Raw genomic sequence first — 24,114 nt, 5'->3', positions numbered from 1 at the left:
TTATTGTAGTAAATAACTCACATCAATGAAATGCTGCTGGGACTGGGTGAATTCTGGTTGGTTACAGGTGCTTACTAACAGTAGTTGAACAGAACTGAAAACAGGTCAGGTACATTTGACTTCATTTACCAGCCTGGTACAGTCCAACAAGCTTTATCTTCGCAGTCTGAAAACTTGGATTTGAATTATTGTCTCTGTTTCTTTTATGACCTTGATCAAATCGTCTCATTTTCTCAAGTTCTGATTCCTCATCTGAAGTCATGCAGTAGAATCAAAGATAGTCCAAGGATCTGTGTTCAAACCATGACTTTAGTGCTTGCTAAGTTTTATGTTCTTGGACAAGTCGCTACCATTTTCTGAGCTTAAGATTTCCTTATCCCCCAAATTAGACTGTTAAAAAATAAAATTAAAAAAAAAACATTACAAGTTTAAACTAATTACTCCTTAGGGTCCCTTTCTGCTCCAGCTCCTTTAAAAATGAGATAATAGATGGACCATCAACCTGGTAACATTGTGTGTATGTGTGATTGGGTGTGTGCATGAAAGGCAGGGAGAAAGAGAGAGAAAGAGAGTTGATTAAGTTGTAAGTTATCCTGGATAAGAGGATATAAAGATATTCCTGAATTCCTCCTGGCTAAATATGTGATTGCAAAGAGGCAATGCATCCCTCTGAGAGTAGTGTCCCAAGACAATGCCACTGAGCGTCTCAAGACACAACGAGCATTTAGAACATTGAATTGTCAGAAATCCTGGAGATCCCATCAGTGGCAATAGTCATATCCTTGGAATAGCAGTGGCTAAAGAGAACCTCTCTAATGGAAGCCAAGAGATGCTAAAAAAAACAAACTAAATTCATTATGGAAAGGTAGCTTCAGGACTCTGTAAGGATACCAGTCTTCAAACCCCAGTCAAAAATTCTAACTCATTGGAAGTACTGTGTCAGGACTTCATGATGGCAGAAAGGGACTTTGTGAGGTAGGCCTTTGGCACATGGATTGTGTAGTCATTTTCCTTGCAGTCTTAAAAGTTTGAATGCACTGTCCCCAGAGATTTCATGTATATAAGGGGACATGTACTCCTGGTTAAGGAAGGATTATTTATTTAACAACTGTCCTTGCTTGAACTGCTTAGGAAACTAAAAACAACAACAACAAATCTAATTCTGCATAGAAATCAATGAGAAATGCCATGGCAGCGCTCATGAGAAACACAACAAGAAATGCCATCTATCCAAAATTATTCCCAGAAATTTGAGGGGAGAAGTAGGAATTCCCTGGAGCCCTGGTCCAGCAATGCCAAGGTAAGATAAGGAATTACCCTTGGAGGATGTTACATGTGGAAATGATGCTTTTTCCAACTGGAGCCAATAAGAGAGCGTTTCCAGGAAATTTCAACTTCAGCATGGCAAGAACTTTACAAGCACAGTCTTTTAAATTATATGTAATGCTGGAGAAGATGTGGAAGGAAAAGGAGGAGGAAGGCAGAGAAGAACAGTAACAACCTAGTCAATTATGTGGTACCACAGTGCACAGAATGTGGGATTTGGAGCCAGGAAGACTTGGGTTTGAATCCAGTCTCAAATACTTAGTAAGTGGGTGACCCTGGGCAAGACACTTCACTTGTCTAGCTCTCAATTTCTTCATCTACAAGATGGGGATAATTAAAGTACTTATGTCTGGGCCATTGTAAGCATTAAATGAAATAAGTGCATTAAATGCTTACCACTTACAGAAGAAGAAGAAGAAGAAGAAGAAGAAGAAGAAGAAGAAGAAGAAGAAGAAGAAGAAGAAGAAGAAGAAGAAGAAGAAGAAGAAGAAGAAGGAGGAGGAGGAGGAGGAGGAGGAGGAGGAGGAGAAGGAAGAGAAGAAGGAGGAGAAGAAGAAGGAGAAGGAGGAGGAGGAAGAGGAGGAGGAGGAGGGGAGGAAGGGGGAGAGAGAAAGTGTGGGGGAGGGGGGAGGAGAATATCTACTGAGTCATGTTGCATGATTACCTGTGATGAATGAGGTCTTTCCCAGTGATCCTTGAGTTCCATTAAGTCATCTAGATTTAGTATTATGGATCCTGGGCTCCATGCTCCTGACACCCCTGAGTCAGCTGATCCTTCAGTCCTGTGCTGCCCACCCCAGGTGTTCTTTTTTCAGTGCCTGCACAGGACATCAATTGAGCCTCCCTCTCCCCCAGTCCATCCACCACATTGACTTCTGGGGCACTTTTCCTAAAGTACAGCTCTGGACTCCTCTACTCCTTAAACTTAATTGATTCCTTGTAGCCTCTATGGTTCAGCATAGATGCCCTTCAAAATCTAGGTCCAATCTATCTTGACAAACATTATAGATACACGGATAGATAGAGATAGAGATATCTAGTTATAGATATTTCTTTCTATCTACAACACAAAGACACACACACATACATGCACACACACATGCATACACATGCACATAACACACATGTGTACCCACACACACTGGTCTTGCCATCTTGCTTTTCTTTACATCCATACATACATTTTCCATCTCTTGATTCCTCATGTTACCAGTTGTTGTCTCCCATGTCAGAAATGTTTTTCCTTTTTCATCTCTGTCTTTAGGCATGCCTGATTTCCTTTAAGACTCAACTCAGTTGCTTCCTTGTGCATGAGGACTTTTGCAAACCCTGCCCTAGCTGCTCAGCTCTCGCCTAAAGGGGAGGAAGCCCGAGCAGTGCCTTCCCATTCCCTGTTCCCTCTGTCTGTTTTTTTCTACAGCTGTATCCTCTGATTGTTAGAATGTGACCTCCCAAAGGCCAGGGGCACTAACATCTGTCTTTGTGTCTCCAGTACCCAGTACTTGGTAGGTGATTAAGAAATACTGGCTAATGGAGCTATAAAGAGTCACCAAATACCAGTGCCACTGGAAAGGATCACTCAAAGTGCAAAGGAGTGGTGGATGGTGGATAGGACCAGGCTCAACAACTTCCATGACAAATAAGGAATGAAGCAGAAAGTTCTTGTATGACTGAGTAACAATGAGAATTAAGAAATTCCCTAAAGGATAGCAAGAGGTATATATACTGTGTTTTCAGACATGTGGAAAATTTCAGTTTACACATGTTGTGTCATTCAATCCTCATAAGAACCCTGTGAGATACCTACTATAATTATTCCTATTTCACAGATGAGAAAACAAAGGCAAAGAGAAGTTAAACAACTTTCCGAGAATCACAGTCTACTACTACTACTAATAAAAACAGCCGTGATCCCTAGAACTTAGTGCTTTAAAGCTTCAAAAGCTCTCTCCATGTGTACATACACACACATTGCACATGAGCATACATGCACACACACATGCTCACTCATGAACTCATTTGATCCTCACAAGTCTGAGAAGGGCGTGCTACCATTATCTCCATTTTACAGATAAGAAAACAAACTCAGAGGTCACCTGACTCGCTCATTTTCACAAAGCTAGTAAGCCTAAGACAAGATCGGAACTCAGGTCTTCCTGAGTTGAAGTCCACCACTCTATCCCTTGTGCCATATTGCTGAACATAGGCTGGGCAGATGGAGAGAGTGAGGAAAAAAAATGAAAATTGGTCCACATTTTCCATCATTATCCATTTAACAGTAACATCAGGAGAATGTGAGGCAGACCTAACCCTGACCAACTACAGGGATACAAGGGTAGCAGGCATCGAGGGTATTTGTGGTGAGGAAGCATTCCATGAAAACTGGAAGATGAGGAGACATCATTCCAGCAATTGAGGTTTTTGAAATGTGTCTTTCAAGTTGGCAGTATGAATGGCTCTTTTTTACTCATGTAGACAATCCTTAGGTTGGAGTAGGAGAAGAATATGGACATGCAATTTTATTTCTTCTAGGCCATCTTGTAAACTGATTCCAGGGAGAGGGCAGACTTTCTAAGGCTGTCTCTCAGTCTTCTAGCACTGCTTAGAAAAATCTGTCTAAGGATGTCAACTTCCTGTGGTTACCAGTTACATTTGAGATGCTTGTAGGTAACCTAACCCTTGGGAATATCGCCAGTGAAGGGACTCTGCCCCATACTGTGGCATGAAAGTGAAGAGACCAGCTGCTCCCAGTTTCAATTGACAAGGCCTTTGAAAGAGGAAAAGTCAGAAAAGAGCTAACACCGTGAATTCTCCTCTATTCATGAGGGTCATGTTTACCCATGGGAGTCACAACTTCAGTTTCCTTGAGAACACTTTTTATAAACAGAAGAACCACTTTAAAAAAAAAATTAAAAAATTGTGAATATTAAAGAGACCCTGCATCACCTGAGAAATTCAACTGGTGCTTTAAAAAGGCAGACAGAACCGATCTCTGTCTACAGTAGGAGAGAGTCTCCCCCAACAGCAAGGATGATTATGCCACTATTGGAAGGGAAACAATCATTCAATCAAACAAATACACCAAGTGGTAGAATAATCACGGCCCCATCCCAATCAACAAGAACCAGGGCAACAATATTGATAGCACTGTGAAGTTATCAATTTGCCTAAAATCACATGATCAGAGTTTCCTTCTTAAAACAGTGAGAATGGACAGTTTCGAGAGCTGAAACAAGAAATTGAATACTCTTGCTCTTTCTTTCTCTCTGTCTCTGCCTCTCTTCTTCTCTCATATACAATCTCTCTTCTCTGTCTCTGTTTCTGTCTCTGTCTGTCTCTCTCTCTGTCTCTCTCTGTCTCTGTCTGTCTGTCTGTCTGTCTGTCTGTCTGTCTCTCTCTCTCTCTCTCTGTCTGTCTGATTATCTGTGGTGTCAGGTCGACACCAGTGAATTCATCAGTGTATGGTGACTTCTGGTAAGGAAATTCCTGGAGATTAGACTCTGTCATTTAGGGCCTTTGCCAGTTGTGGAAGGGGCATTGAAAGACTTCATGAAAGCAAGATTCTAGGCCAGGAGCATCTCTTCATCTGTTATACTAAGCCACTCCAAAACAAAGAAATGCTTGTTATCATTTCAAAATCAATTATTGTAATTATTCTGAGATTTAAGATGAGTCCTTTGAATTCACTCTTAAGGCCTGTGTGCTTTGGTACAGCGAATGTTGTGTTAGAGTCCAGAGTTGGGCCCATCTGGGTGCTCCTCAGGCACTTTACCATTGGGGGCACACACTTTCTTATGTGGAAAAAGCAACATTAGATTAGAGGGTTCCTGAGGCCCTTTCCAGCTCTCTATATATGAATCTCCAACTTATGGCCATATGGTCCTATGAAAGATCTTCTAAATGGAATAAGAACATGATCACATCTCTTTCCAATGAAGCACTACAGAGCTTAGAAGAGACTAGGAATTGTCAGAAAAATAAGAGAAAAAAATTCTGTCAAAATGAATCAGACTCAATGAGTCAACAAGTATTAAGTATTCATATCTACTACGTTCCAGGCCCTGGACTAGGCTAGGAATACAAATCCAAAGAAAGAACTGATCCCTACTCAAAAGGGAGGAGTTTATGTTCTAGGTGGAGGAGGAGGGAGTAGTGACACAAATATTAGATAAGTATATGTGGAATAAATATGAAATGAATAAAGGCCAACACATTCGATCTGAGGTAGTTGGGGAGGAAAGACACAACTTGGGGGAGAGAGATGACAATGAAAGGTTTCAGGTAGAAGATGATATTTCATCTGCATCTTAAAGGAAAAGAAAGGACTTGTTTCGAGCCTGAGGTAAAGAAGGAAGCATGGAGGACAGGCTGTGGAAAGACAGATGTGGAAATAATGTCTAAAACAAAGATGGAGAAGGATCATTTGGTGGGATCACAGACTGGAAGGGAACGCGTTCTGTGCCGTGCACATTCCGTTTGAGCTATCACTAGGATATTTAGGTTGAAAGGTCTAATAGGTAACTGGAGATGTGAGACTGAAGATCAGACTTAGGCTACTTCTCTAGTTCTGAGAGTCATTGACACAGAAAAGGTATTTAAACACATGGTAGCTGATGAGGTCACTAAGGGAGACATCACAGAGGGAAAAGAAGAGGGGTCTGGGACAGAATATTGGGAAATATCTACAGTGAAACAGTGGGATCTGGATGAGGAATCAGAAAGGAAGATTAAGGAGGAGTAATCAGATTGGTAAGAAGGAGAAATAAAGAAAATAATACATTAAAGCCCAAAGAGAATACAGCATATGAAAAGCGATACTGGACTAAAATCTCAAATGCAGCAGATAGGTTGAAAAAAGATCATCAAGGTTGGCAATCAGAACATCACTCTAGAAGTGAATCAGTGATAATATAGCAAGTCACTCATAGGTCTGAGTCCTGACTCCCAAACACAAACTGATCAATTGGAATGAGAAATAAGAATAAATGAAAACGTGCTGATTAAAAATACCCATAACACACATGTACAAAAATATTCATAGCAGTTCTTTTTGTGGTGGCAAAGAATTGGAAATTGAGGGGATGCCCATCAACTGGGGAATGGTTGAACAAGTTGTGGTATATGAATGTAATGGGATACTATTGTTTTATAAGAAATGATGAGTAGGTGGATTTCAGAAAAACCTGGAAAGACTTGTATGAATTGGTGCTGAGTGAAGTGAACAGAACCAGAACATTGTACATGCTAACAGCAACATTGTGCAGTGATCAAATTTGATGGACTTAGGTCTTCTCAGAAATAATGATCTAAGACAATTCCAAAAGACTCATGATAAAAAATGCTATCCACATCGAGAGAAAGAACCATGGAGTCCGAATGCAGACGGAAGGATCTATTTTCACTTTTTTGCTTTTGTTTTCTTGTGTTTTTTTCCCTTCTTTAACAACATGACTACTATGAAAACATGTTCAACATGATTAAACACAAATGATTTGTATCAGATTGCTTTTTTGTCGTGGGGCAGGGGGAGTGAAGGGAGTGAAATTTGAAAATCAAAATTTTACAAGAAGAAGTGCTGAAAACTATCCTGACATGTAATTGAAAAAAAAAAAACACTATTAATTGGGGAGCAAAAGGTACTTATAGGTGGTAAAGGGCAAAGTAACCTAATCCTGAAGTCATATCAGGTCATCAAAATCCCATGTTTCCAGTTCAGGAACTTCCTGATCCTACATAGATTAATTCTCTCATTTTCCTCATCTGTGAAATGAGGGGTCTAGATTAGATAATCCCAAACATGTCACTCATCTCTAATTCTTATCAATCTCTTGTAAAATACTTTACTAAGAGAGTAGACTCAATCAATTATCTGATCAGAAGTTGCAGGCAAGACTGTCATGATGTTCTGGCATGAAGATGCTGAAATGTTTTCAAGTGGATAGATGGGAGTGGGGATGTGGTCCCAGACCTGAAGGAAGATGATGGGCTTCCATCTCCTCCTAACACCAGAGATAGAATTCTGCACCCTGCAGTGGGGAGGGACTGTGGTGCTGACTGATTTAACCTAAGGGAGTGACCAATAACTGTCAGGAATGATTGGGATTTTGAACTTTCTCTTCATGAGAAAAATGACAGGAATTCATGAATTTACCTTCTGCTCAGGGGCACAAAGAAATATGCCAAAAAATGGAAAATAAATTCACTGAATTAAAAAGTTCAAACTGCCAGCTCTTCTTTTATATTTGGTTACTAACCAGTTATTTCAATGAATTCAAATGTCAGTTCCTCCCTTCCACATTCATTTTTCAAAACAGATTTTGCTTGTCTAAGCACAGTCTTACAATCAAGTCAGAGAAGAAAATTAGATGTTAGTAAAATATCTAAATGGCTAGAAAACAACACTATGAAAAGTTTTCCATCTCAGGTGTTGAGGAGAGGATTTCTACTGGAGGGAAGAGAAAAAGCCATTTTCTGTTGGGTGTGTGAGCTATATGAGATGATGGAAAAACCTGAGAAAAACTTACTACAAGCTCAGAGAATGTCACTGAGTCATTCTTTTTACTTTGTTTTTTTCCTTCTACATGAAGAGCTTTGGACAGAGTGGGACTCTTGCATGTTTGGGGGAGCAAGGCTCACCCCATCCCATCAGACTCTGGCACTCCTTTCCTCATTTGGTTAAATTTTAAGCTGAAGAAGGCAGAAATTATTGTATTTCTGTAATATTGGCAGCATGTAGCACAGTGTATGTATGTAGCATGTAATATCTGCTTACTGAACAAATGCATGAATAAATAAGTGATTATCTATAGGATTACATTCTAATGGTGGATAAGGGGTATTATGTCTTTATCCAGCAATGTATGTATGTTAATCCTTCGTTGCTGAAGAAGACCATGCCATCAGAGAAGTAATGACATGACTTGCACTTGACTTTGTTTTGAGTGAGGGAGGGCTGTGCAAGGTCACCAGCCTCACTTCTCCTTCAGAGCCATCTGAACCCTGTGACCAGATATTCATCATGACTAGAGATGACCCAAGGTGAGGCAACTGAGGTTAAGCAACTTACCCAAGATCACACAGCTAGTGTCAAGTGTCTGAGGTGATATTTGAACTCAGGTCCTCCTGACTCCTGCTCTGGTGCTCTATCCACTGCACCACCTAGCTGCCCCAATCAGCAATGAGGATCTCTCTAGAATCTCAGTGTTTTCACCATATGTCTGGGGCTGACCTTAGAGATCATTGACTCTAACAGCCTTCAATTTATAGATGGGGAAACTGAGGCCCAGAGAAAGAAAATGGTTTGCAATTTACTGAAGCTGCCATCCCAGGACTGGAGCCTAGATTTCTCTTACTACTGCTAATGCATCATTCTTTCCATTAAGCCACAGGGAATGGCACCTATTTCATTAAAGAAGTGGAAAGAGGTGAGTTCATGACACTATATTTGAAGTTCAAGGGTTTGGGTTCAGATTCTTGCTCCCTGTTGTAACCCTGCCTAATTAACTTAAATTCCTGGAGACTCATTTTCCTCATTTGTAAAAAGAAAGATTCCATTGGATGATCTTAATGGTGCTTTCCTTCTCTAATGCCCAAGAGCTAGTCCATTATGAAGGATAAGGTGCAGTGTAGAGGGCAAGAGAAATAGTTGGTGCCAGAGGACAAAACTTCCAATTCCAGGTCTTCTTCTTACTGCCTGGATGATCTCAGGCAAGTCCCTTAAGCTCTTTGAGACTCAATTTCTCACTTGCACAGTGAGGAGAGTGGATGAGATGACCTTTAAGGTCTATTCTAGGTTGTGTTCTATGGCCTACCATCTTACTAATCTTCTCTTGATTCATCATGCCATGGGAGACCAGATGGGTGGAAACAGAAGAATAATCTCTCATTAAGGAATGAAAAAGTTGCCACATGATGAACAGGTACATGTTTTCCTCCAAAAAAAAAATAAAGGGTAAATTTTATTTGCATTTATAATAACCAAAGGGAAGAGGGGCTATAGCAACAAGACTGCAGGATGTAGAGGTAGAGTAACTAATTGGTTAGAGACCTAGACTTGGATTCCAGAAGCTCTATTTAGGTCCCATATCCAACACTTCATGACTGTGTGACCTTGTGAAAGTCACTTAATGTCTTTAAGCCTTCTTCCTAGGCCTTAGATATTAAGTCACAAATAATTCAAATCTGCACTGGAGGAGCCAGTCACCAAGGCTGAGGAAATCCTAGCTCGGGGGTGGGATGAGTACATGTTAGTTTCCAAATAAGCTCAACATTAACTATCTATTTAGGGCCCCTCCCCAGTGATGCTATAAATGAAAGAGGCTGCTGTCAATAGTCCTATTCCTTCATTCATGATCATCATGTTCAATGCTCCTCATAGGGGAAAATACCCTAAGTTCCCATAGGGAAATATGGTGACTTTGCAGACTTTCAGTAGAGAGAGGCTCCTATTTAGTGTGTGGGGGGCAGGGGTGCATGATGGTGATGGAGGTAGTGGTAGGGGTGGAGATAAGTACATCCCCCTTTCTCCTTTTATCCCATGCATCCCCAGCTTCTGTGTGATAAAGGATGAGGACTAGAGAGGATGGTAAAGGCATGAAGGAAGGGTAAGGCAGAAAGGGGTTCTCAAAACTGGGGATCCTTGCTTGATAAGAGATATGGGAACTTTTGGAGCGATGGGGAGGGGGCAGGAGAATGAGATGCATTTTCTCCTTTCATCATACCAACAACATAGACTATGAATGAACGCATGGCTATTGGGTAGGAGAATTTCTCTCAGTCACATTAACTGCATCTATAGAGACAGACAAGGTTTTGTTTGTTCGTTTTTGTCATAGGGCTGCCAACAGGTTTTGGATGAAAGCGTTCCTTGAAAACTGTGTGTTTACAAGGATAGTGGGTCTTCCTAGCCATTCACAATAGGCACTGGACAGGCCAAGACAAGCCAAGATTAAGTGTTATGTTTCTGTACATAAAGGTGGGTAATTTCTTCCCTCCATTGAGGCAGATTACAATATGTCTCCCACAATCTTTAAGATCTTCCCCTCCCAGATTTATATTTTTGTGATGGTAAATTAGGCCATCTTTCATCTCAGTTCTAATCTAGCCCTTAGACATTGAATGGGCGTTGCCTCAGACAAACTGAAAACTGGGAAATACCTGAATTTAGAAAGGTTGAGGTCACCCACTGCATCTTGGGATTTTGTTTTGCCTTGGTACTCTGATTATGGAGGAGAGAGTGAGACAAATGTCTTCATGCAGTTCTGCCTCACTGAAATTCAATTCTGCACTAGTTAGGACATCACCCTCATGAAGCCACTGGTTCAAACTGGGTGAATGACAATAGTAGCTGTCCTCTGGGGAGCCAACCTGCCAATTTGAGCAGAAGTTGGGCAATGCTACTGCTGCTGCTGCTGCTGCTGCTGCTGCTGCTGCTGCTGCTGCTGCTACTGTTGCACTACTACTACTACTACTACTACTACTACTACTACTACTACTATTACTACTACTACTACTTCTACTATGACTACTATTCCTGCTAGTACTGATATTAGAGAAAGTCCAAGATATTTATCACAAAAAACCCCTTCAAAATAGCCCAGCTTCCATCCCAGAGCCCTCAGCCACCATTCTGGGAAGGAGCCCCTATGGAGATACACCCTAGATTTGCTCCTGTAGCTGCTATGGTTATACTACTGAAGACCTAGAAAAGAAAGGTCCTGTCACAAAGGTCACTGGTCCTATCAAATGGTTCCACATCAGAAACTGATGTGGAAATGAAGACCATCTACTTTTCCACAGTTCCCAGAGGATCAGTAGACCTTTTCATTGGACTGAAATGTTCCCTATGTGTTGTCTCTCCTATCAGAATGTGAGCTCCTTGAGAAAACAGGCTGCCTTCCTTTACTGTTTATATTCCCAGTACTTAGGGTAGTGCTTTGACTCATAGTAAGCACTCCATAAATACTTCATTCATTCATTTTTTTTAATCACTGTGAGCATTTTATCTACCAGTGCAGGTCGAAACCCTTAGCAATGGTTTTATAGTTACCATGCCTGGGAACAAAGTCTTTGTAGCCATGGGATGCTATTTCATTCACCACCACAGTATATCCATATTGAAGAAAATCAGACAGAAGTCAGAGAGGATAACATGGTGTAGCAGAAAAGAAAATAATAAACAAGGAAACAGGAACCCTGGGTCCATGTCTGACTTGGAAGCCAATGTGATGTGGGCCTTATAGTAATTCACACCCTCTCTGGAGCTCAGTTTTCTGATGTATAAAATGAGGGGCCAACTGGAGACAATGTCATTCCCAAAGTATCTCCCTACTCTACAAGCATTTAAATTACTGGTTTTATTTTTTTGTAGCTTGCAGGACTCTCATTTTCTTCAGGCCTGTGCTCATATACCTGCAGTTTGCCTACTGACGTACAATATAAACAAATAAATCACATGATGCTTGGTTTAAAGGAAAGATTTACTTAAGAATTTGCCTTCTGGAAAAGGACCCACATGTACAAAAATTGAATGATTCAACAAGTTGTGGTATATGAATGTAATGAAATAATATTGAGCTATGGGAAATGATGATCAGGTGGATCTCAGAAAAACTTGGAAAGACTTACATGAACTGATTCTGAGTGAAGTGAGCAGAGCCAGGAGAACACTATACACAAGTAACAGTAACATTGTGTGATGATCAACTTTGATAGACCTCGATTTTCTAAGTAATGCAAAAATCTAACATAATTACAAAAGACTCATGATGGGAAATGCTATCCACATCCAGAAAAAGAACTATGGAGCCTGAATGCAGATTGAAGCACACCATTTTCTCTTTTTTGTTTTGTTTTGTTTTTCTTTCTTATGTTTTTTCTCTTTTGTTCTGATTTTTCTTTTACAACATGATTAATGAGGAAATACACTGAATATGGTTGTACCAAATTCTTTTTACGATATAAATATGTTGCAGATGCCTAAACTGGGAAGAGTCAAAACAGAGAAAGAAAAATATAGACTAATTTCCCTAATGAAGATTGATGCAAAAATTTCACATAAGATATTGGCCAAAAGATTATAGCAGCTTATCATGAGAATAATACACTTTGATCAGATAGAATTTATATCATGAATGCAAAACTGATTCAATATTAGTAAAACTATTGCCATAATTGATCATGTCAACAGCAAAACTTACAGAATCCATATGGTTGTCTCAATAGATGCAGAAAAAGCTTTTGAGAAAATACAACATCCATTTCTATTGAAAACACTGGAGAGCATAGGAATAAATGGAGCCTTCCTTAAAATAATAAGTAGCATTCCCCTAAGACCATCAGCCAGCACTATATGCAATGGGGATAAGCTAGATACACTTCCAGTAAGAGCAGGGGTGAAACAAGGATGTCCATTATCACCACTGTTATTCAATATAATACTAGAAATGTTAGCTTTAGCAATAAGAGAAGAAAAAGATATTGAAGGAGTTAGAATAGACAAAGGAAAAACTAAATTATCACTTATTAAAGATGATACGATGATATACTTAGAGAATCCTAGAGAATCAAGTAAAAGAATACTTGAAATAGCAAGCAACTTTGGCAAAGTAGCAAGGTACAAAATAAACCCACATAAATCATCCATATTTCTATATATTACTAATAAAGCCCAACAGCATGAGATAGAGAAATCCCATTTAAAGTTATTGTAGACACCACAAAATGTTTGGGAGTCTATCTATCAAAACAAATCCAAGGACTATATGAACGCAATTACAGAACACTTTTTAAACAAATAAAGTCAGATCTAAATAACTGGAAAAACATCTGTTGTTCATGGGTGGGTTGAGCTAATATAATAAAATGACTATTTTTAAAATTAGGCAAATTCTCCCTAAATTAATTTACTTATTCAGTGCCATACTGATCAAATTGCCAAAAACTATTTTATAGATCTAGAAAAAATAATATCAAAATTCATCAGGAAGAACAAAAGGTCCGGAATATCAAGGGAGTTAATTAGAAGAAATGTTAGGAAAGGTGACCTAGTCATACCAGATCTCAAATTTATTATAAAGTAGCAATCATCAAAACTACTTGGTATTGGCTAAGCAATAGAAGGATAGAGCAATGAAGCCAGTTGAGTACACATCACACAGTAGTCAATAACTATAGCAGTCTACTGTTTGATGAACCCAAGCACCCCAGCTTCTGGCATAAGAACTCACTGTTTGACAAAAACTGCTGGGAAAACTATAAAATATTACGGCAGAAGTGTGGCATGCACCAATGCCTGACACCACACACCAGAATAAAATTCAAATGGGTACACAATCTAGGTACAAAAGCTGATACACCAAAATATTAGGGGAGCAAGGAATAGTTTATTTACAGATTTATGGAGAATGGAGTAATTTATGACAAAACAGGAGATAAAGAACATTATGAGCAAAATGAATAATTATGATTGTATTAAATCAAAAAGTGTTTGCACAAAGTCAATGCCACAAAAATTAGGAGGAAAATAGAAAACAGGGAAATCGGGTTTTTTTACAACTAGTGTCTGTGATAAAGGCCTTAATTCTTAAATTTGTAGAAAACAGAGTCAAATTTACAAGAATATGAGCAATTCCCCAATTAATAAATGGTTAAAGCATATGAACAGGCAGTTGCTAGAGGAAGAACTTAAGGTTATCTATATTCATATAAAAAATGCTCAAAATCACTACTGATTAGAGAGATAGAAATCAAAACAATTCTGAGGTACCACATCACATCTATCAGATTGGCTAACATGACACAGCAGGAAAAAGATAAATGTTGGAGAAAATATGTGAAAGCTGGAACACTAATTCATTGTTGGTGGACCTTTGAGCCAATCCAACCATTTTGGAAAGCAATTTGGAAGTATGCCTAAAGGCCTATAAAAATGTGCATACCCTTTGACCCAGCAATATTTCATCTAGGACTGTATCCAAAAGCGGTCATAAAAATGGGGAAAATACCCACATGTACAAAAATATTTACAGCAACTCTTTTTGTGGTGTCCAAGAACTAAAAATCAAGGGAATGCCCATCAATTGAGGAATGGCTGAGCAAGTCGTGATATATAAATATAATGAAATACTATTCTGCTCTAAGAAATGACAAACAAGCAGACTTCAGAAATACCTGGACAGACTTATATGAATTGATGCTGAGTGAAGTGAGTAGAACCAGAAAAGCATTATACACAGTTACAGCCACCATGTGTGAGGACTGTTTCTGATAGACTTAGTCTTCCACAGCAAGGCAAGGACCTAAAACATTTCCAAAGGACTCTTGATGTGAAATGTCATCCACATCCAGAGAAAGGACTATGGAGTCAGAACACAAAATGAAGCAGACTATTGTCTCTTTTGTTATATTTGGTTATGTTTAGTTTTACTAATGCTTTCTCCCATTCATTTTAATTCTTCCATGCAACATGACTAATATGAAAATGTGTTTAATAAGAATGTATGTGTAGAGCCCATATGAGATTGCAGGCCATCTTGGGGAGTGAGGGGGGAAAGGGAGGGAAAATTTAAAAGTTATAGAAGTGATTGTTCAAACTTGAAAACAGATAAATTAATTAAAAAGAAGTATGTTTAATATGATTATACATGTGTAGCCTAAATCAGATTGCTTGCCATCATGAGGAGGAGGGGAGAGAAAGAAGGCAAAAAAAATTAGAACTCAAAATCTTATAAAAGTGAATATTGAAAACTATCTTTACATGTAATTGAAAACATAAAATACTATTAAGTGTGTGTGGGGGGGGAGAATCTGCCTTTTATTTTGACTGAATCAGTGCCATAGCAGAGATAAGAACACAAAGAATAAGAAAAAGTTTCCATTTGGCTTTCATCACCTGAAAGAGGCCATATTTCTTATAGTCCTGGGGATACAGGTAGCCACATGACACCATCCCCTATGTGGTGGTTCCGTTCTCACAACCACTCATTGGCTCAGCATGTTGTTCGTTCAACAAACAAGTTCCTATTTGATGTTTGACAAAGAAATACACTGGGCATTAAAGTGTAAGCTGATTTGTTGACAAGTTGTTAAAGAAATCAATAATCTCTGAGTCAACAATTAATGGAACACTGTCCTCTCTTACTAAAAAATAGAGACAGTCATTCTTTGTCAATAGATTAGGAGCCAGGTCAATATAATAGGAGATGGAGCACTCTGATAAAAATAACGCTTTCTGCCAACTCAGAGAGAAAACAAACAAACTGGGAAGTGTTGACTTTATTGAGAGCAAGTGGATATGGAGGAGAGGATGGGGTGAAAGAGGCTGAGGAAGGCCTCTCTTACCTGAGCACCACTTTTACCTTGGAGGATTGAGGATGATGGAAAGGGATGTGGTGGGGACTCAGAATGCCTCCCCCAGGTCTGGTATGCAACAAACCTGTTGTGCAAAGAGAATCAATGAAATCAAAATAAAGGGGGTGAGTCCCCATTTTGCAGAATCGTCTTTGGATTGTTGAGAGGATTCATTACAACTGTGCTTAGTGCATTGCTTCCTTGGTATTTGCTTGTACTTCTCTGCTGAGTGTCATTGAAGGATCAGGGAAAGTTTAGGGCTGACTTCATTCCTGTCTTCAGTGAGCTTAGAGTCTAGTGAATAATTCTTTGCACCTCATAAGTCAGGAGGAATCCTTTGTCCAAGCTCAGAAAGCCTTACCACCATCGTCATGTCTTGGGAACCTTAGTCAGGCCCTCTCATGCCTCCTCCATGAGATGTCTACTCTCAAATACAATAGGCATCTCTAATTATTTTGACATCCATGGAGAACAAAGAATGTGGATTATTAACCTCTCTGTGTATACTTGCTACAATATATTTAAGGAGAAAGTATTAATAATCATGACAAATTAGAGAAAAATAAAGTGTTAAAATATATAATGCTGGAGTCCAGAGAAGGGTAAGCGCAGTACGGAGTAAACAGGGAGGACTATATGGATGATGTAGGATATGAATTGAGCCACAGACAGATTTGGGTTGGGCTGAGATGGCAAAGAAAGAAAATGTTCAAAGAAACACAACAGGACTGGTTTAGAGATTTCAGTTCATATCATGATGATGAAATGAAGGCAGCTGAAATGTCTACCATAAGGAAGAAATTGGAAGAAGGATAAGACTCCCTCTGCTTGGCCTCATTAGGCAGAACTAGGAACAGTGGGGAAAAGAGGACAGTTGAGATTTTATGTGAGGAGAACCCTTCCCAACATTTTAGCAAGTGCTGCCTTGGGAAAGAGTGGGTACAGCCTCACTGGGTATTTCTAAACAAATCAGATGTTCTTGAGTCAATTCAGTTGTGTCTAACTCTCTGTGCCCTCATTTTGGGTTTCCTTGGCAAAGATACTGGAGTGGTTTGCTATTTCCTTCTCCAGCTCATTTTAGAGTTGAGGAAACTGAGACAAACCATGTTAAATGATTCGCTCAGGGTCATACAGTTAATAAATGTCAGAGTTCAGATTTGAACTCAAGAAGATGAGTCTTCTTGACCTTGAACTCAGCACTCTATCTGCTAAGGTAAGGAAAAATAGATACAAAGGGAAAAATAGACATAGGTGAGTGTTAAGGTCAGATATGAAATATGATTTAATATGCATCAATTTATTTTACACATATCCTTGGGATGGTTTTGTGCTTCACAAACAAGGTATCACTATATTCAGAATGTAGAATTATGAGGGAATTCTAAAACTCACTGTTATCATACAAATTCTTCCAGATATCTCATTCTTCCAAAAGATAGATGAGCCTTTTCCTCCAGAGGTTTCACTTTCAGCATATCATCCTTGGCTGAACTGTGACCAAATTGTGATCCATCTTGCCTCTCTTATCCCCTCATGAACACTATAATAAAATTCGGGGAGTGATGCTGGAAGAAGAACCAGTTTGATTGTGTAGATCTCTGGATTGGAAGAAAATCTTGCTGTGATTCACAAAATGCCCTGACTTGAGAGGGAAATGAGTGGCAGAGATCACCTTGTGTCCCAGTCTTGTAATGTGACCCTGGGACTTTCATCTCCAAGACTCCTGTTTGAATCTATCCCAAGTAGATATGGATTCAAAGCTACTGTTCCTGATATGACAGGAGCTGGCAAGAGATCCTGATTCTGATCCCAAGGGACAGGTGTCCTGGTCATCAAATCTCCCTTGATATTTGAACCAGGCAATGAAGGTCTGGGTGAATCAGAAGACGGACCAGTGATGACCCTCAGGGAAAGTGATTTAGAGGCAATATATCTCAACTGGGCTAAATGCCAGAGAAATCTAAAACGTGTGAAGAAATGTATCCTACTCGACTTTATAGTGTTCATTAAATTTTAACTCTGGCTTTCTTTATAGGCTAAATGGTTATCATATGGAAAACTGGAATTTATACATGCAATTGTCAAGAATTATTTAAAATTTGCTCTCTTTGGGTTGAGGATTGGGGAGGCTCATGAATGAGAAAACTTGCTTTAAATCATTTCACAGAAGCACAGAATTTCAGAGCTGGAAAGGAGACCATTCAGTAACCAAGGCAACACAACCCTGAACACCACACCTATCAAGTGATGACCTATTTTTTTGGTTAAAGACTTCTAATAAGGAAGAACCCAATATGTCCTAAGGCAGCCCATTGTATTGTGATGGAAAAAAATCCCCTTTGTAGCAAACTTAAATTTGCCTCTTTTTAACTTCTCTCCATTGTCCTTAGTTCTAGACCCTCAGACCAAAGAGAATAAGTTTTATCCATCTTCCATGGAGAAGCCCTTAGAATTCTTAGAGACAGCTAAAATATCCTGCCTTATACACATGTATATACAAATACAAACATACCAATTCACAACCCCAGTCTTCTCTTCACTACGTGAAGTCGTATTTCCAGCTCTAGTCAAGCAGTGAAGAAGCATTCATTATGTGTTTACTAGGCATCACACAATGTGCAAAAAGTTGAAGATGCAAACTGGCACCAGATTTTTAGGTTGTTTGGTTAAATCTGAGATGAAATGAACTGAAGTTCCTTCTCCATACTGATCACCTTACTTGAGAAACTTTCCAGACAATTCCTATTTTTGTTTCAAATGCAGTATCCACAAATGAACTGAGTATTCTATTTAAATTCATTACAAGACGATCCACTAAAGTCCTCATATAGGGCTATAAGGATGGCCTCAGTTTCTATGAAGTCAAAAAACTGACCCAGATAATACTTTCTGGCCTGTGCAACTCTGGATTGATGATCTGATGACCACATGAATATGACATTCCCTATCCTCAAAGTGGACATAAGTTTGTTTGATACTTGGTAGGATTAGATGAGGACAAGAGGGAGATCCAGGTAATGTTCACTGAGAAACATGAGATGGTGGGGAGTAACTTTTAACTCTGGTAATTACAGAAACATCTACAAACCAAAGAAAGGAGATTCCAACAGGCATGGATGAGAAATGAATGCATTCCAGAGAATGACAGGAAAAATGTTTTTTGTGATTGTATAGAGAGATGGGAGATGGCAAGACAAGGTCAGGACCACCCAATGGTCTTATTTGATTTAATAGGTTATTGGCCATGTGGGTAGAAAATAAGGAACTGATTCCAGATATGTTTTGATGCCACAATTATATGACTTAAGAATTCTCTTTATTAAGTGGGGGATATAGGAATGAGAAGGGTTAGTGATGATTCTAGAGTTTTAATCATAGTTTTGGGGAGAATTTTGGTGCTGTTAACAGGAGTAGGGAAGTTGGGGGAAGAAACTGATTTTGAAAGGAAGATTCTAAGTTTAATGTTGAATATATCACATTCAAGGAGCTATGAATGCATCAAGATATTCTGTAGGCAAGTGGAAATAAAAGAAAAACAGAACTCATAGAAAAAAATTGGGTTGAATATGCCAATTTGCAAGTTACCTTAGAAGAGATACTTTAAAACATGGGAGTTCCTGAGGTCACTAAGGAGACAAAGGTAAGAAAATAAAAGAGGGATGCGTGTAGGGTACAGGGCATGGATGCTTACCCAGAAAATTGAGCTGAGACAGAGCCATTGTACAAGAACCAATAGAAGGATACCCAAGAAAGAAAGTCAGTTAAAGAGAGGGAGTGGACAACAGTGCCAAAGACTGACAAGAATCAAGTGCTTGGCAAAATGGAATTGATGACCCCAGAGAGAATATTTTCACCCAACTGGTGGTTACGAGACACAACTTCTTTAAGAAATTCAACCATTGCCAGCAGAGGGGAACTAGAAGCAATGGATATAAAAAATCCCTTCTAGAATGTTAACAGTGAATGGGGAGAGAGTGATGGTAAAGAACTTGAGGAGGGTAGCAGAATCAGGCATTATTTTGAGAATAGAGAAGATCTGATCCTGGCTGTAGAAAAGAATGAGTTAGTGAAAGGGGAAGCCTGACAAGGAGGGAAAGAAAGTGATCACAGAGGCAAATCTTGAAGAAAGTTGGAAGGAAGGGAACCAAGGGCATGCAGAGGTGAAGGAGTAAGCCTGGGAAAGACGTTAGGCCAGTTCATCCTGAGACGAGATAAAAGGAGACATAAGATTGTCTTCACCTCTTGAACTCTTGAAATGAGCCTCATGAACTCAGAGGAATTGATTTTGAGGGGTAGACAGAGAAAATGAATGACCTTAATCTTTTAATCTCATCTGTTGAGAGGCAAGCAGTCAAAGTAGATCTGGGTAGTCAACAAGAGCAGAGGATTGCAATAGCTGCAGAAGCTTGTGTGTGAAAGAATTCAGAGACAATTAGTGACAAGAAGAAGAGGAAGAAGAAGAGGAAGAAGAAGAAGAAGAAGAAGAAGAAGAAGAAGAAGAAAAAGAAGAAGAATTTCCTTAGAGAAAGTAGGATACAAGTGTAATAGTAGACACAGTCACCAAGATTTCATAACTTTTTTTTAAAGTAAATATCAATAATTCAGGAATACAAAAAAGAAAAGTTACTGGTAGGAGTGACCCAGGATTGAAAATTAGCAGGTAAGGTCAGGTAATTCCAAAATGGAATTTGAATTAAGGCTCTGCCTGGTTGAAATGGTTTAATAGGATCAGATTACTAATAGGAAGAAATGAAAACAGGAGTGATAAATATAAAGGGTAGAAGAGAATCAAAGAAATAGAGGTCATAACAAGGACAAAAGATAGGCTTAGGAGGAAGAGGATTTCAATCAGAAGGAGACTGTTTGTAGGGAGGAGGAAGAGCATGAAGCTAGAGACACCAAATATATAGTGTCCCTATAGGCGACTAAGATCATAGGAGCTGGAAGAAGGATGAATTAAGAGCCCGTTTTATCATTGAATGTTTTCCTATTCATTTTATTTTTGTTCCTAAATTAAACAATACTCACAATTTAAAAGAAAAGAAAAAAGAAAGCCAGACAACAACCTGTAATACACATCATCAAGAAAAACAAATTCTGTATTTTCCATATCCCAAAGTGTATGCCACAGTGTGAATCTTGACTACATCATCTCTCTCTTAAGAGGCTGGTAGTGTACTTCATCATCAGTCCTCTGGAATCATTGTGGGTCATAATGCACTTAATATGTGCAATAAGCACTTATTAAGTTCTCATTATGCATAAGGTAGAGAGAGCGAGTATGGACAAAATGGGGAAAACAACAAAGCACTTTCCCTCAAAAAGCTTACATGATACTAGGTTTGTCAAAAAGCAGCTAGATGGCCTAGTGGATAGAGTGCTGGGACTGGAGTCTGGAGGGATCATCTCCTTGAGTTCAAATCTGGCCTCACACACTTAATAAGGATGTGACCTTTGGCAAGTCATTTAATCCTGTTTGCTTCAGTTTCCTCATCTGTAAAATGAGCTGGAGAAGGAAATGGCAAACTACTCTAGTGTCTTTGCCAAGAAAACTCCAAATAGGCTTATGAAGATTTAGAAACTACTGAAACAAGTGAACAACAACCATCACAGGGTTGTCAAAAGGTTGTAACTATGTATAATCAAGTTGCCAGGGATCTCAAATTTAGAGCTAGAAGGAATCAAAGTCTTTAGTAAAAAATTCTCAGTTTTCAAATGAGGCGGCTAAGGATCAAGGAGGTTTGTTATTTTCCTGAAGTCACCCAAGTAGTAAGAGGCTGACCTTGAATTCAAACCAATGGTTTTCCCATTGCATCATGCTAGTTCTGAATGGTTTAGGGAGAAAGAGGAAAGGACAAACCTGTAAGCACTGTGCTGAAGTTACTGAGTTACTCAACGAATTGTTAAACGATAAAGAGAAGGATCTGGGCAGGCTAATGAAACTGTACGATGTCCACCTGAACCAAGAAGAGCTACTGAGGAGAAATGACAGAGAACCTGTTTGGAAGCAGTAGCAGAAAGCTAGGCTCCTCACCTTGGCCCCATGTGCTGGGGCATGAGAAAAGGAACAGCTAGCCCTGGAGAGGTGCTGAGAGGTGAGCTATCTTCAGTGGAGAACCAGGCTTCAGGCGCTGGCAAGTGAAAGGAGTGTGAAAAGGACTTAAGAGTAAAGAGAAGTTGGTTATCAGTGAAGTGGGGGCTCCAGTGCTAGGGGAAGACAAAGGAGGTGAATAACTAGGGAAGGAAAGGCGGAACTGAGCTGGGTAGTGATGGATATATTGGAAGAGTTTTCTGGCAAGGAAGGAAATAAGGGAGCAAGGAAGGAAAGAAAGAAACAAGTTTTTATTTAAACATCTACTCTGTGCCAGGCACTGAACTAAGTTCTTAGCAAATATTATCTCATCTGATCCTCACATCAATCCCATTAATGGGGTACTATTATTAATATCATCATTTTACACTTCAGGAAACAGAGGAAGACTAAGGTTAAATGACTTTTCTAGAGTCACAGGGCTAATAAGTGAGATCATATTTGAATTTAGGTCTTCCTAAATCTACATCCAGTGCTCTATTCACTATACTACCTAGCTTCCTGGAAAGGTAATGGTTCTGAATGGCAGTCATTTACTAAGACAAAATACCAAGACAAAGAATCATGGAGTATAAACTCTGACAACTTCCATAGAACCAATCTTCCATGTAGGATATTTTGAAAACAATGGAGAAGGCATTCCAGAAGGATGATGGAAGGAGACAGAAAAAAAGGAAAGGGTATATCTGAGGGATGGCACATAGATTGATGGGGGAATGCAGGAATAGAAACTGGAGACTGAGAAAGGGAACTCCTGCCTATGAAGCCTGCAGCTGAAAATGAGAAAAATTCCTAGTTCAGTCAAAGGGCAATAGATAATCACACTATTCAGAGGAATAACACTAATGTTGATTGGATCATCTGTTCCTAAGAAAAAGGTAGGAAGTTTTAATGGTAATTTGAAACAGGAAGATCTTTCTCATTCATTAATAGCCCCATGTGACCTACCTGGGTCACATGGAAGCCTGTCACATGAGTCTGAGTCACATGGAGCTTATGGTGGGAGGAATTTGCTGAATGGCTGGAACAGGAAGAGTGGAATAGGAAGAGGTGGAGCTACAGCAGAGCTGAGAGGAAGTTAGTCATAAAAGCAGTCAGAGCTGAAGGATAGAGGTGAGCTCACAGCTGGCTGTCAGTGTAAGAAGGGCATTTTGTGTAAGGGAAGCCTGTTTGTGATTTGTTTAAGGACTTGGTCTGTGGGAAGCCTAGCAGGGGGACGGCTTGGGGATGGTGATGGTGTTGTTCTCTGCCTTGTTATTGCTTATAGATTTTTGTTACTGTGATGGATTTGGGTCTCTAGTGTCTGAATAAATGTTTTGGTTCTGTCTTCCATGTAGAGAGTCTGTGGTATTTCACGATTCAGAATTGTGCTAGGATACTCAGGGTGACCATGGGCACTGTGAATACTGCATTGGCACTACAAATGGTGACAATGATGGGATGATGAAATATCATTCCTCTATTTGGAGAAAGAAAGGCAGAGGAGACAGAGGAAGAAATGGATTGTTCCAGGTTAGGAGGATTTCCCTTAGTCCTCCCTAGCAAGAGAATGGGCTAAAGGCAAAGGGATTTGTGAAAACTGAGAACCAAGGTTACAGAATGGAGAACCTGGAGACTTATAAAGATATTTGTAGGGAATACAAATAGAACCAGGGAAAGAAATGGCAGGGGAGTGGAGGAGAAGATGGGACTTGCTAACAAGCTATCAAATTTTACGTAAAAGCAGAGCAAGCTGCAGGGTCTCAGGTGGTAGGAAAAGCTGTTGGCAGTTTAGCTCACAAAAAGAAGCAAAAAAGTAACAAGAGAAAGAATGGGTGGGGAGCTTCTCAGGCAGAAAGACAACCAGAGAATCAAGGCAGGCACACAACGTTTGGGGAGGTAGTTGAGGATTTTACTCAGCAGCAGGTTACAGATATTTTGGGTCAGGTCACCCAAAGGATGGGAGAATTGTTGGTATCTTGGATGTGAGAATCAGTGAAAAAGATAAATTTCCTTGAGAGAGAGGAGCCAGTGGATTCAACGTCAGAATAGATTGACAAGAAAAAAAATTGCTTACTGCTCTACTGAGAGCAGGGGTAGATTTTGGAAGAATAGATGGCATTCCAGCTAATGAACGATATAAAATCTATTGAGGAAAGAAGCTTGATTTTAAATTGAGCAGGGAGATGAGAACTGCTGCTGCATATCCACCTGAAATGTTGTTTCTGAGTTTGTCACACCTGCAGGGAGAATGGAGGGTTGACCAGACCCCAGCTCAGATTAAAGAAAGTATACCACTAACCAGAATGATGACCACAAAACTTCAAATTAGACAAGAGTAAACAACAGTGAATGAGGCTCTGATAGTG

The 24,114-nt window shown here is 39.5% G+C and overlaps 1 long non-coding RNA gene across 1 annotated transcript; it reads left to right on the top strand.

Annotated features, from left to right (window-relative positions):
* The first annotated feature begins 1,059 nt into the window (after nucleotides 1–1,059).
* LOC140511841 (uncharacterized) lies at nucleotides 1,060–3,333 on the top strand. The gene is made up of 3 exons (XR_011969682.1): nucleotides 1,060–1,300; nucleotides 2,819–3,042; nucleotides 3,156–3,333. It is a non-coding gene; the product is annotated as an uncharacterized lncRNA (long non-coding RNA).
* The last annotated feature ends 20,781 nt before the right edge of the window (nucleotides 3,334–24,114 follow it).

The sequence above is a fragment of the Notamacropus eugenii genome, chromosome 6 (assembly GCF_028372415.1).
Source record: "Notamacropus eugenii isolate mMacEug1 chromosome 6, mMacEug1.pri_v2, whole genome shotgun sequence".
Taxonomy (NCBI): domain Eukaryota; kingdom Metazoa; phylum Chordata; class Mammalia; order Diprotodontia; family Macropodidae; genus Notamacropus; species Notamacropus eugenii.
This window is presented reverse-complemented; position numbering and strand designations above follow the sequence as displayed.